Here is an 11,509-nt window from a genome sequence, read left to right as displayed (position 1 = left end):
CGCGGTAATGAGTGTTGATAGTTTTATTAATGATGACTTCAAATATTTTTTATTATATATGTTCAAATATTTTTTATTATACATGAAGAATGTTAAATATGCATGTGGATGGAAAAAAGAGAAGAGGACGACCAAAGAAAAGGTGGATGGATTGCGTGAAAGAGGATATGCGTATAAAAGGGGTAGATGATAAGTTGATGGACGACAGAAGAGAGTGGAAGAGGAAGACATGTTGTGCCGACCCCACGTAGCATGGGATAAGGGTTGGAAGAAGAAGATACAAGACAAGACGACTTACTGCTCAAAAGAGGAGTGTCTATGACCTAAGCCCTTCTCATTTTTGGTGAAATGCGTGAGCCGGCAATGTCGCTAAATAAGTTATTTTCAAGCTCCGAAAAATATAACTATAGCCTCGATAGCTCAACGGTTGAGGAGCGGCCTGAATTTCAAAAGGTCGGCGGTTCAAACCCCACCCGTTGCATATTGTTACAGATAATATTACCGTGATATTGTCGTACCCACTCCTGGCACAAGCTTTACGCTTAATTGGAGGGGAAAGGGGAGTCATCATCATCATCATGATCAACCCATTTCCGCCCCACTACTGAGTACGGGTCTCCTCTCAGAATGAGAAGGGTTTAGGCCATAGTCTGCCACGCTGGCCCAATGTGGATTGGCAGACTTCACACACCTTTGAGAACATGGAGAACTCTCAGGCATGCAGGTTTCCTCACGATGTTTTCCTTCACCGTTAAAGCAAGTGATATTTAATTGCTTAAAACGCACATAACTGAAAAGTTAGTGGTGCGTGCCCGGGATCGAACCCCCGACCTCCGATAAGTAGGCGGACGTTCTAACCACTAGGCTATCACAGCTTTTTAGCAGAAAGGGGAGTATTAGTCATGATTAGCATGGCTAATATTCTTTTTAAAAAATAAAAATAATTATGTCAAGTATTGTTATTCAACTCTGAAAAAAATAGCAAGTTATTCCTGTATAACTAACTGACTGCCGCTGACATGTGAAACGACGAGCGGACAGGAGAGGAGTTACGCAATGAAACTATTACAATAGAACTGAATTGAAGCGACTCCGACATTCCGCGTTGGATAACATCCAATCTTGGAATATATTAATATCTTGGACAATATCTTGTAATATAAGATAATAATTCAAAATGTTATATGTTATATATACTTTTTACCCAACTACGGCAAAGCCAAAAAGAAGGGTTATGCGTTTAGAAGTCAATGTATGTATGTAGGCTTGTATTTATGTGTGTTCCACCGCAGCGCCTAAACTACTAATCCGATTTTGATGAATGAGGTGCCATTATGATCTGCCAGACATAGGCTACATTTCATACGAAAAAAAAAATCGATCTGACGGATGTTACTTCCTAAAAAGTGGACGTCTCCAAATATTTTTTTTACTATTGTATTTAATTTATACAATTAACCACAAAACCTTAATCTATACTAATACATATTAGATAATGTTCGGGACTTCATGTGCGTGGATTCAGGTTTTTCAAAATCCTGTAGGAACTCTTTGCTTTTCCAGGATAAAAATTTACCTACGTCAACACAGTAACCGAAGTTACTGTGTTTTCAATTACGAGGGCAGAATAGTGACCTGTAAATAAAAATTTAAAACAAACTTACGCTTCTATAAAGTTAATAATGGTTAGAATCCATAGTCTATTTTATTCAAAGTTACTTTTTTTTCATCCTAAACATTAACATTAACAAGTGTAAATTAAAAATTTTCAACACCCCCGACCAGTTAAGGTTACAATAACTAGAAAAGAGCTGATAACTTTCAAACGGCAGAACCGATTTGCTCGGACTATTCCGCGCCTACGATCCAAAGTATCTGAGTTTCCAAAACATCATTTTCAAATAAATAATTATGTATGTAGGCAACGTCCATTTTGACAGCTTGACATTTGTCAATTGACTTATTATTATGAACCTAACGGTTATCTAACCTTCTTTTCTACAAGAAAACGAGAAAAGAGCTGATAACTCTTAAACTGCTGAACCGATTTTCTTGGATTATAGCTAAGAACACTCTCGATCAAGCCACCTTTCAAACAAAAAAAACTAAATTAAAATCGGTTCACTCGTTTAGGCGCTACGATGCCACAGACAGATACACAGCTACACAGATACACAGATACACACATACACACGTCAAATTTATAACACCCCTCTTTTTGGGTCGGGGGTTAATAATGGTTAGAATCCATAGTCTATTTTATTCAAAGTTACTTTTTTTTCATTCCAAACATTAACATTATAAAACGTCAGAATTCCACGGCATTAAAAATCAGACTATAGGCTAGCCCACTCAAGCATAGAATAATAATATAATAGTACTGTAACTCAAGTCTCAATTAGGCTAAGTTTTATTATAATCCCAGATCGTAACAATTTACTTTTATCAAACTTATCAAACGTAAATAAACGCGACGTTGCCATTCTCCCCCCTGACGTGCGAGCGGGACAGCACTATTGCAACAAAAGAGATAGACGTATACAGGGAGTGGAGCTTACGCTTTACAAATTCAGCACCCTATGGAATTGAAGTTTAGGAGTATTTTGAACTTTAGGACTTAAAGAATAGAGTGTAAAGTTGTCTGTTGGTGGAAAATGAATGTTTTCATATAATTTTCAAGGGCAGTCGAGAGCAATAGTGGGGGAGGTTAGGAAATTCATTCAACGGTTTTTTTTGGAAAAGTTTAGGAAAACTTTCTTATTAGGAGCTTTTAATACAAACTCAAACATACATCATTCATACAAAGCTCGCCAACAAACTGGCCCACCAGTTTGGCGAGCTATAATATTATAGATCCTTGTTAAATTATTTTGATTAAATAAATTAAAAAAAAAAAAACTTGGAAGTCTGAATTTGGGTTTTTCGTGACCCCCGTGGCTCGGAGAGTCTGTTATCATCATCATCAACCCATCAACGGTTCACTACTGAGAACGGGTCTCCTCTCAGAATTATTATTATTATTTATAACTAGGGGATGCTCACGGCTTCGCCCGTGTGGATTTTGATTTTTTTAAATCCCGTAGGAACTCTTTGATTTTCCGGGATAAAAGTAGCCTTGTCCTTGCCCGGGATGTATCCCAAGTCTGTACCTACCTTTCATTAAAATCGGTTCAGCGGTTGGGCCGTGAAAACGTAGCAGACAGACAGACAGACACACTTGTACAATGGTACGGAACGTTTCGTTTGACAGATTTTTAATAACAACTAGTTTTATCACTGTGAAATGTCGGTCAAGATTCAAGCGCAATCTAATATTCACCCTCAATCCATGGTGTTTCAAGATTTACACCTCAATAACCCATAAAACGCGATGCATACCTAAGGGACTAGATAACTGCTCGATAGGTATTTAATTGGTTCCTGCATTATTAACACACCGATCAACTCTTGGGTACATAGCGTGACGTGGAATATTGGATTAAATTCATAAGAAAATGATAAGAAATCTATACATAGAACTGTTTTTGGTCGATTCCCATAAACCTGCATCAATCATGGTTACAATCGCAATTGTTGTGATTGGCTGGATTTATGGTATTCTTGTTGCAACAATGCATTGTAGCCAATAGTGAGCGAGCGTCAACCAATCAGAGGTGATTGCGATCATGACATTGTAGCTATCATTCTACCGCAATGGAGCCCCTGGTGTCGGCGAGTAACTGAGATCATTGGCAGAGTAGGTATGTAGGTACTTGGCAATTCATATACTATGGGCCTCATAAGGAAGCCGAGAGTCACTCGGCGGGCGATGGAGAGAGCTACGCTTCGAGTTTCTCTACGTGATCAAATCAGAAATTAGGAGATCCGCAGAAGAAGGGCACATATGGGATTCCAAGACGGTGGAATGGTGACGCACCGAAAGCGTACCTAGCGTTAAAAGGCCCCCCCCCCCCCCCTCTTAAATAGGTTGACAGATGACAGCAAACGAGTCTGAGAGCCGTTGGATGGCAGCGGGCGGTGCAAGACCGCGGTATGTGGAGAAATGTTATGTGTCTAGCAGTTAAGGACGTCTTTGCAAAATGAATAGGTATCAAAATTGCACTACTACATAAGTACACTGCCCACACGCACACAGCTGCGTCAAAATGAGTGAATCGACTTGATTTTGATACTTTGATATTTTTATTTTATTTTATATTTGGTCATCTATTTTTTTTAACAGTTTTTTTTTTAAATATGTATCTTGACAATAATACAGTAAGTAGAACAGTGCCTACAGACTAAGGGTCTGATGATGAAATATTTCACCATGACTTCTTGGCAATGAACAACATTTCCATGCTTATGAAATTATGAGCTCCTACTATGACTAAAATAATCTGAGAAGGATAGCATTACATTACCTCCCGACTTGATGAAATTGCATACTTGGAACCTACTACTGGAACTCAGAGACGAATAGAGCTAGGTGTTTCGAGTTTGGGCTCATTTTCTTAGTCATGATGAGATCTTACCTCCGGATTTGTGGAGTGACCTGATGGTATACCTCGGAAGTCACTATTGGAACTCGGAGACGAATAGAGCTAGGTGTTTCGAGTTTGGGCTCATTTTCTTAGTCATGATGAGATCTTACCTCCGGATTTGTGGAGTGACCTGATGGTATACCTCGGAAGTCACTATTGGAACTCGGAGACGAATAGAGCTAGGTGTTTCGAGTTTGGGCTCATTTTCTAAGACATGATGAGATCTTACCTCCGGATTTGTGGAGTGACCTGATGGTATACCTCGGAAGTCACTATTGGAACTCAGAGACGAATAGAGCTAGGTGTTTCGAGTTTGGACTCATTTTCTTAGTCATGATGAGATCTTACCTCCGGATTTGTGGAGTGACCTGATGGTATACCTCGAAAGTCACTATTGGAACTCGGAGACGAATAGAGCTAGGTGTTTCGAGTTTGGGCTCATTTTCTTAGTAATGATGAGATCTTACCTCCGGATTTGTGGAGTGACCTGATGGTATACCTCGGAAGTCACTATTGGAACTCGGAGACGAATAGAGCTAGGTGTTTCGAGTTTGGGCTCATTTTCTTAGTCATGATGAGATCTTACCTCCGGATTTGTGGAGTGACCTGATGGTATACCTCGGAAGTCACTATTGGAACTCGGAGACGAATAGAGCTAGGTGTTTCGAGTTTGGGCTCATTTTCTTAGTCATGATGAGATCTTACCTCCGGATTTGTGGAGTGACCTGATGGTATACCTCGGAAGTCACTATTGGAACTCGGAGACGAATAGAGCTAGGTGTTTCGAGTTTGGGCTCATTTTCTTAGTCATGATGAGATCTTACCTCCGGATTTGTGGAGTGACCTGATGGTATACCTCGAAAGTCACTATTGGAACTCGGAGACGAATAGAGCTAGGTGTTTCGAGTTTGGGCTCATTTTCTTAGTCATGATGAGATCTTACCTCCGGATTTGTGGAGTGACCTGATGGTATACCTTGGAAGTCACTATTGGAACTCGGAGACGAATAGAGCTAGGTGTTTCGAGTTTGGGCTCATTTTCTTAGTCATGATGAGATCTTACCTCCGGATTTGTGGAGTGACCTGATGGTATACTTTGGAAGTCACTATTGGAACTCGGAGACGAATAGAGCTAGGTGGTTCAAGTTTGGACTCATTTTCTTAGTCATGATGAGATCTTACCTCCGGATTTGTGGAGTGACCTGATGGTATCCTCGGAAGTCACTATTGGAACTCGGAGACGAATAGAGCTAGGTGTTTCGAGTTTGGGCTCATTTTCTTAGTCATGAAGAGATCTTACCTCCGGATTTGTGGAGTGACCTGATGGTACACCTCGGAAGTCACTATTGGAACTCGGAGACGAATAGAGCTAGCTGTTTCGAGTTCCGGCTCATTTTCTTAGTCATGATGAGATCTTACCTCCGGATTTGTGGAGTGACCTGATGGTATACCTCGGAAGTCACTATTGGAACTCGGAGACGAATAGAGCTAGGTGTTTCGAGTTTGGGCTCATTTTCTTAGTCATGATGAGATCTTACCTCCGGATTTGTGGAGTGACCTGATGGTATACCTCGAAAGTCACTATTGGAACTCGGAGACGAATAGAGCTAGGTGTTTCGAGTTTGGGCTCATTTTATTAGTCATGATGAGATCTTACCTCCGGATTTGTGGAGTGACCTGATGGTATACCTCGGAAGTCACTATTGGAACTCGGAGACGAATAGAGCTAGGTGTTTCGAGTTTGGGCTCATTTTCTTAGTCATGATGAGATCTTACCTCCGGATTTGTGGAGTGACCTGATGGTATACCTCGGAAGTCACTATTGGAACTCGGAGACGAATAGAGCTAGGTGTTTCGAGTTTGGGCTCATTTTCTTAGTAATGATGAGATCTTACCTCCGGATTTGTGGAGTGACCTGATGGTATACCTCGGAAGTCACTATTGGAACTCGGAGACGAATAGAGCTAGGTGTTTCGAGTTTGGGCTCATTTTCTTAGTCATGATGAGATCTTACCTCCGGATTTGTGGAGTGACCTGATGGTATACTTCGGAAGTCACTATTGGAACTCGGAGACGAATAGAGCTAGGTGTTTCGAGTTTGGGCTCATTTTCTTAGTCATGATGAGATCTTACCTCCGGATTTGTGGAGTGACCTGATGGTATACCTCGGAAGTCACTATTGGAACTCGGAGACGAATAGAGCTAGGTGTTTCGAGTTTGGGCTCATTTTCTTAGTCATGATGAGATCTTACCTCCGGATTTGTGGAGTGACCTGATGGTATACCTCGAAAGTCACTATTGGAACTCGGAGACGAATAGAGCTAGGTGTTTCGAGTTTGGGCTCGTTTTGTTAGTTATGACGAGATTATACCTTGAAACTTGTTGGAGTGCTCTGAAGGTATACTTCAAAAGCCACTATTGGACTTTCGAGTCGAGTAGAGTTAGATGTTATGAGTTTGAGCTCGTTTTGTAAGTTCCAATAGTGACTTCCGAGGTATACCATCAGGTCACTCCACAAATCCGGAGGTAAGATCTCATCATGACTAAGAAAATGAGCCCGAACTCGAAACAGCTAGCTTTATTCGTCTCCGAGTTCCAATAGTGACATCCGAGGTATACCATCAGGTCACTTCACGAATCCGGAGGTAACATCTCATCATGACTAAGAAAATGAGCCCAAACTCGAAACACCTAGCTCTATTCGTCTCCGAGTTCCAATAGTGACTTCCGAGGTATACCATCAGGTCACTCCACAAATCCGGAGGTAAGATCTCATCATGACTAAGAAAATGAGCTCAAACTCGAAAAACCTAGCTCTATTCGTCTCCGAGTTCCAATAGTGGCTTCCGAGGTATACTATCAGGTCACTCCACAAATCCGGAGGTAAGATCTCATCATGACTAAGAAAATGAGCCCAAACTCGAAACACCTAGCTCTATTCGTCTCCGAGTTCCAATAGTGACTTCCGAGGTATACCATCAGGTCACTCCACAAATCTGGAGGTAAGATCTCATCATGACTAAGAAAATGAGCCCGAACTCGAAACAGCTAGCTCTATTCGTCTCCGAGTTCCAATAGTGACTTCCGAGGTATACCATCAGGTCACTTCACAAATCCGGAGGTAAGATCTCATCATGACTAAGAAAATGAGCCCAAACTCGAAACACCTAGCTCTATTCGTCTCCGAGTTCCAATAGTGACTTCCAAAGTATACCATCAGGTCACTCCACAAATCCGGAGGTAAGATCTCATCATGACTAAGAAAATGAGCCCAAACTCGAAACACCTAGCTCTATTCGTCTCCGAGTTCCAATAGTGACTTCCGAGGTATACCATCAGGTCACTCCACAAATCCGGAGGTAAGATCTCATCATGACTAAGAAAATGAGCCCAAACTCGAAACACCTAGCTCTATTCGTCTCCGAGTTCCAATAGTGGCTTCCGAGGTACACCATCAGGTCACTCCACAAATCCGGAGGTAAGATCTCATCATGACTAAGAAAATGAGCTCAAACTCGAAAAACCTAGCTCTATTCGTCTCCGAGTTCCAATAGTGGCTTCCGAGGTATACTATCAGGTCACTCCACAAATCCGGAGGTAAGATCTCATCATGACTAAGAAAATGAGCCCAAACTCGAAACATCTAGCTCTATTCGTCTCCGAGTTCCAATAGTGACTTCCGAGGTATACCATCAGGTCACTCCACAAATCCGGAGGTAAGATCTCATCATTACTAAGAAAATGAGCCCAAACTCGAAACACCTAGCTCTATTCGTCTCCGAGTTCCAATAGTGACTTCCGAGGTATACCATCAGGTCACTCCACAAATCCGGAGGTAAGATCTCATCATGACTAAGAAAATGAGCCCAAACTCGAAACACCTAGCTCTATTCGTCTCCGAGTTCCAATAGTGACTTCCGAGGTATACCATCAGGTCACTCCACAAATCCGGAGGTAAGATCTCATCATGACTAAGAAAATGAGCCCAAACTCGAAACACCTAGCTCTATTCGTCTCCGAGTTCCAATAGTGACTTCCGAGGTATACCATCAGGTCACTCCACAAATCCGGAGGTAAGATCTCATCATGACTAAGAAAATGAGCCCAAACTCAAAACACCTAGCTCTATTCGTCTCCGAGTTCCAATAGTGGCTTCCGAGGTACACCATCAGGTCACTCCACAAATCCGGAGGTAAGATCTCATCATGACTAAGAAAATGAGCTCAAACTCGAAAAACCTAGCTCTATTCGTCTCCGAGTTCCAATAGTGGCTTCCGAGGTATACTATCAGGTCAATCCACAAATCCGGAGGTAAGATCTCATCATGACTAAGAAAATGAGCCCAAACTCGAAACATCTAGCTCTATTCGTCTCCGAGTTCCAATAGTGACTTCCGAGGTATACCATCAGGTCACTCCACAAATCCGGAGGTAAGATCTCATCATTACTAAGAAAATGAGCCCAAACTCGAAACACCTAGCTCTATTCGTCTCCGAGTTCCAATAGTGACTTCCGAGGTATACCATCAGGTCACTCCACAAATCCGGAGGTAAGATCTCATCATGACTAAGAAAATGAGCCCAAACTCGAAACATCTAGCTCTATTCGTCTCCGAGTTCCAATAGTGACTTCCGAGGTATACCATCAGGTCACTCCACAAATCCGGAGGTAAGATCTCATCATTACTAAGAAAATGAGCCCAAACTCGAAACACCTAGCTCTATTCGTCTCCGAGTTCCAATAGTGACTTCCGAGGTATACCATCAGGTCACTCCACAAATCCGGAGGTAAGATCTCATCATGACTAAGAAAATGAGCCCAAACTCGAAACACCTAGCTCTATTCGTCTCCGAGTTCCAATAGTAACTTCCGAGGTATACCATCAGGTCACTCCACAAATCCGGAGGTAAGATCTCATCATGACTAAGAAAATGAGCCCAAACTCGAAACACCTAGCTCTATTCGTCTCCGAGTTCCAATAGTGACTTCCGAGGTATACCATCAGGTCACTCCACAAATCCGGAGGTAAGATCTCATCATTACTAAGAAAATGAGCCCAAACTCGAAACACCTAGCTCTATTCGTCTCCGAGTTCCAATAGTGACTTCCGAGGTATACCATCAGGTCACTCCACAAATCCGGAGGTAAGATCTCATCATGACTAAGAAAATGAGCCCAAACTCGAAACACCTAGCTCTATTCGTCTCCGAGTTCCAATAGTGACTTCCGAGGTATACCATCAGGTCACTCCACAAATCCGGAGGTAAGATCTCATCATGACTAAGAAAATGAGCCCAAACTCGAAACACCTAGCTCTATTCGTCTCCGAGTTCCAATAGTGACTTCCGAGGTATACCATCAGGTCACTCCACAAATCCGGAGGTAAGATCTCATCATTACTAAGAAAATGAGCCCAAACTCGAAACACCTAGCTCTATTCGTCTCCGAGTTCCAATAGTGACTTCCGAGGTATACCATCAGGTCACTCCACAAATCCGGAGGTAAGATCTCATCATGACTAAGAAAATGAGCCCAAACTCGAAACACCTAGCTCTATTCGTCTCCGAGTTCCAATAGTGACTTCCGAGGTATACCATCAGGTCACTCCACAAATCCGGAGGTAAGATCTCATCATGTCTAAGAAAATGAGCCCAAACTCGAAACACCTAGCTCTATTCGTCTCCGAGTTCCAATAGTGACTTCCGAGGTATACCATCAGGTCACTCCACAAATCCGGAGGTAAGATCTCATCATGACTAAGAAAATGAGCCCAAACTCGAAACATCTAGCTCTATTCGTCTCCGAGTTCCAATAGTGACTTCCGAGGTATACCATCAGGTCACTCCACAAATCCGGAGGTAAGATCTCATCATTACTAAGAAAATGAGCCCAAACTCGAAACACCTAGCTCTATTCGTCTCCGAGTTCCAATAGTGACTTTCGAGGTATACCATCAGGTCACTCCACAAATCCGGAGGTAAGATCTCATCATGACTAAGAAAATGAGTCCAAACTCGAAACACCTAGCTCTATTCGTCTCTGAGTTCCAATAGTGACTTCCGAGGTATACCATCAGGTCACTCCACAAATCCGGAGGTAAGATCTCATCATGTCTTAGAAAATGAGCCCAAACTCGAAACACCTAGCTCTATTCGTCTCCGAGTTCCAATAGTGACTTCCGAGGTATACCATCAGGTCACTCCACAAATCCGGAGGTAAGATCTCATCATGTCTAAGAAAATGAGCCCAAACTCGAAACACCTAGCTCTATTCGTCTCCGAGTTCCAATAGTGACTTCCGAGGTATACCATCAGGTTACTCCACAAATCCGGAGGTAAGATCTCTTCATGACTAAGAAAATGAGCCCAAACTCGAAACACCTAGCTCTATTCGTCTCCGAGTTCCAATAGTGACTTTCGAGGTATACCATCAGGTCACTCCACAAATCCGGAGGTAAGATCTCATCATGACTAAGAAAATGAGCCCAAACTCGAAACACCTAGCTCTATTCGTCTCCGAGTTCCAATAGTGACTTCCGAGGTATACCATCAGGTCACTCCACAAATCCGGAGGTAAGATCTCATCATGACTAAGAAAATGAGCCCAAACTCGAAACACCTAGCTCTATTCGTCTCCGAGTTCCAATAGTGACTTCCGAGGTATACCATCAGGTCACTCCACAAATCCGGAGGTAAGATCTCATCATGACTAAGAAAATGAGCCCAAACTCGAAACACCTAGCTCTATTCGTCTCCGAGTTCCAATAGTGACTTCCGAGGTATACCATCAGGTCACTCCACAAATCCGGAGGTAAGATCTCATCATTACTAAGAAAATGAGCCCAAACTCGAAACACCTAGCTCTATTCGTCTCCGAGTTCCAATAGTGACTTCCGAGGTATACCATCAGGTCACTCCACAAATCCGGAGGTAAGATCTCATCATGACTAAGAAAATGAGCCCAAACTCGAAACACCTAGCTCTATTC

General features: G+C 42.3%; 1 protein-coding gene across 1 annotated transcript in view; it reads right to left on the bottom strand.

The window, feature by feature from the left end:
* Positions 1-11,509, bottom strand: part of LOC123879009 (protein daughterless) — a 131,245-nt gene that overhangs the window by 55,151 nt on the left and 64,585 nt on the right. The window lies entirely within an intron of this gene.

This window comes from Maniola jurtina, chromosome 27, assembly GCF_905333055.1.
Source record: "Maniola jurtina chromosome 27, ilManJurt1.1, whole genome shotgun sequence".
Classification (NCBI taxonomy): domain Eukaryota; kingdom Metazoa; phylum Arthropoda; class Insecta; order Lepidoptera; family Nymphalidae; genus Maniola; species Maniola jurtina.
This window is presented reverse-complemented; position numbering and strand designations above follow the sequence as displayed.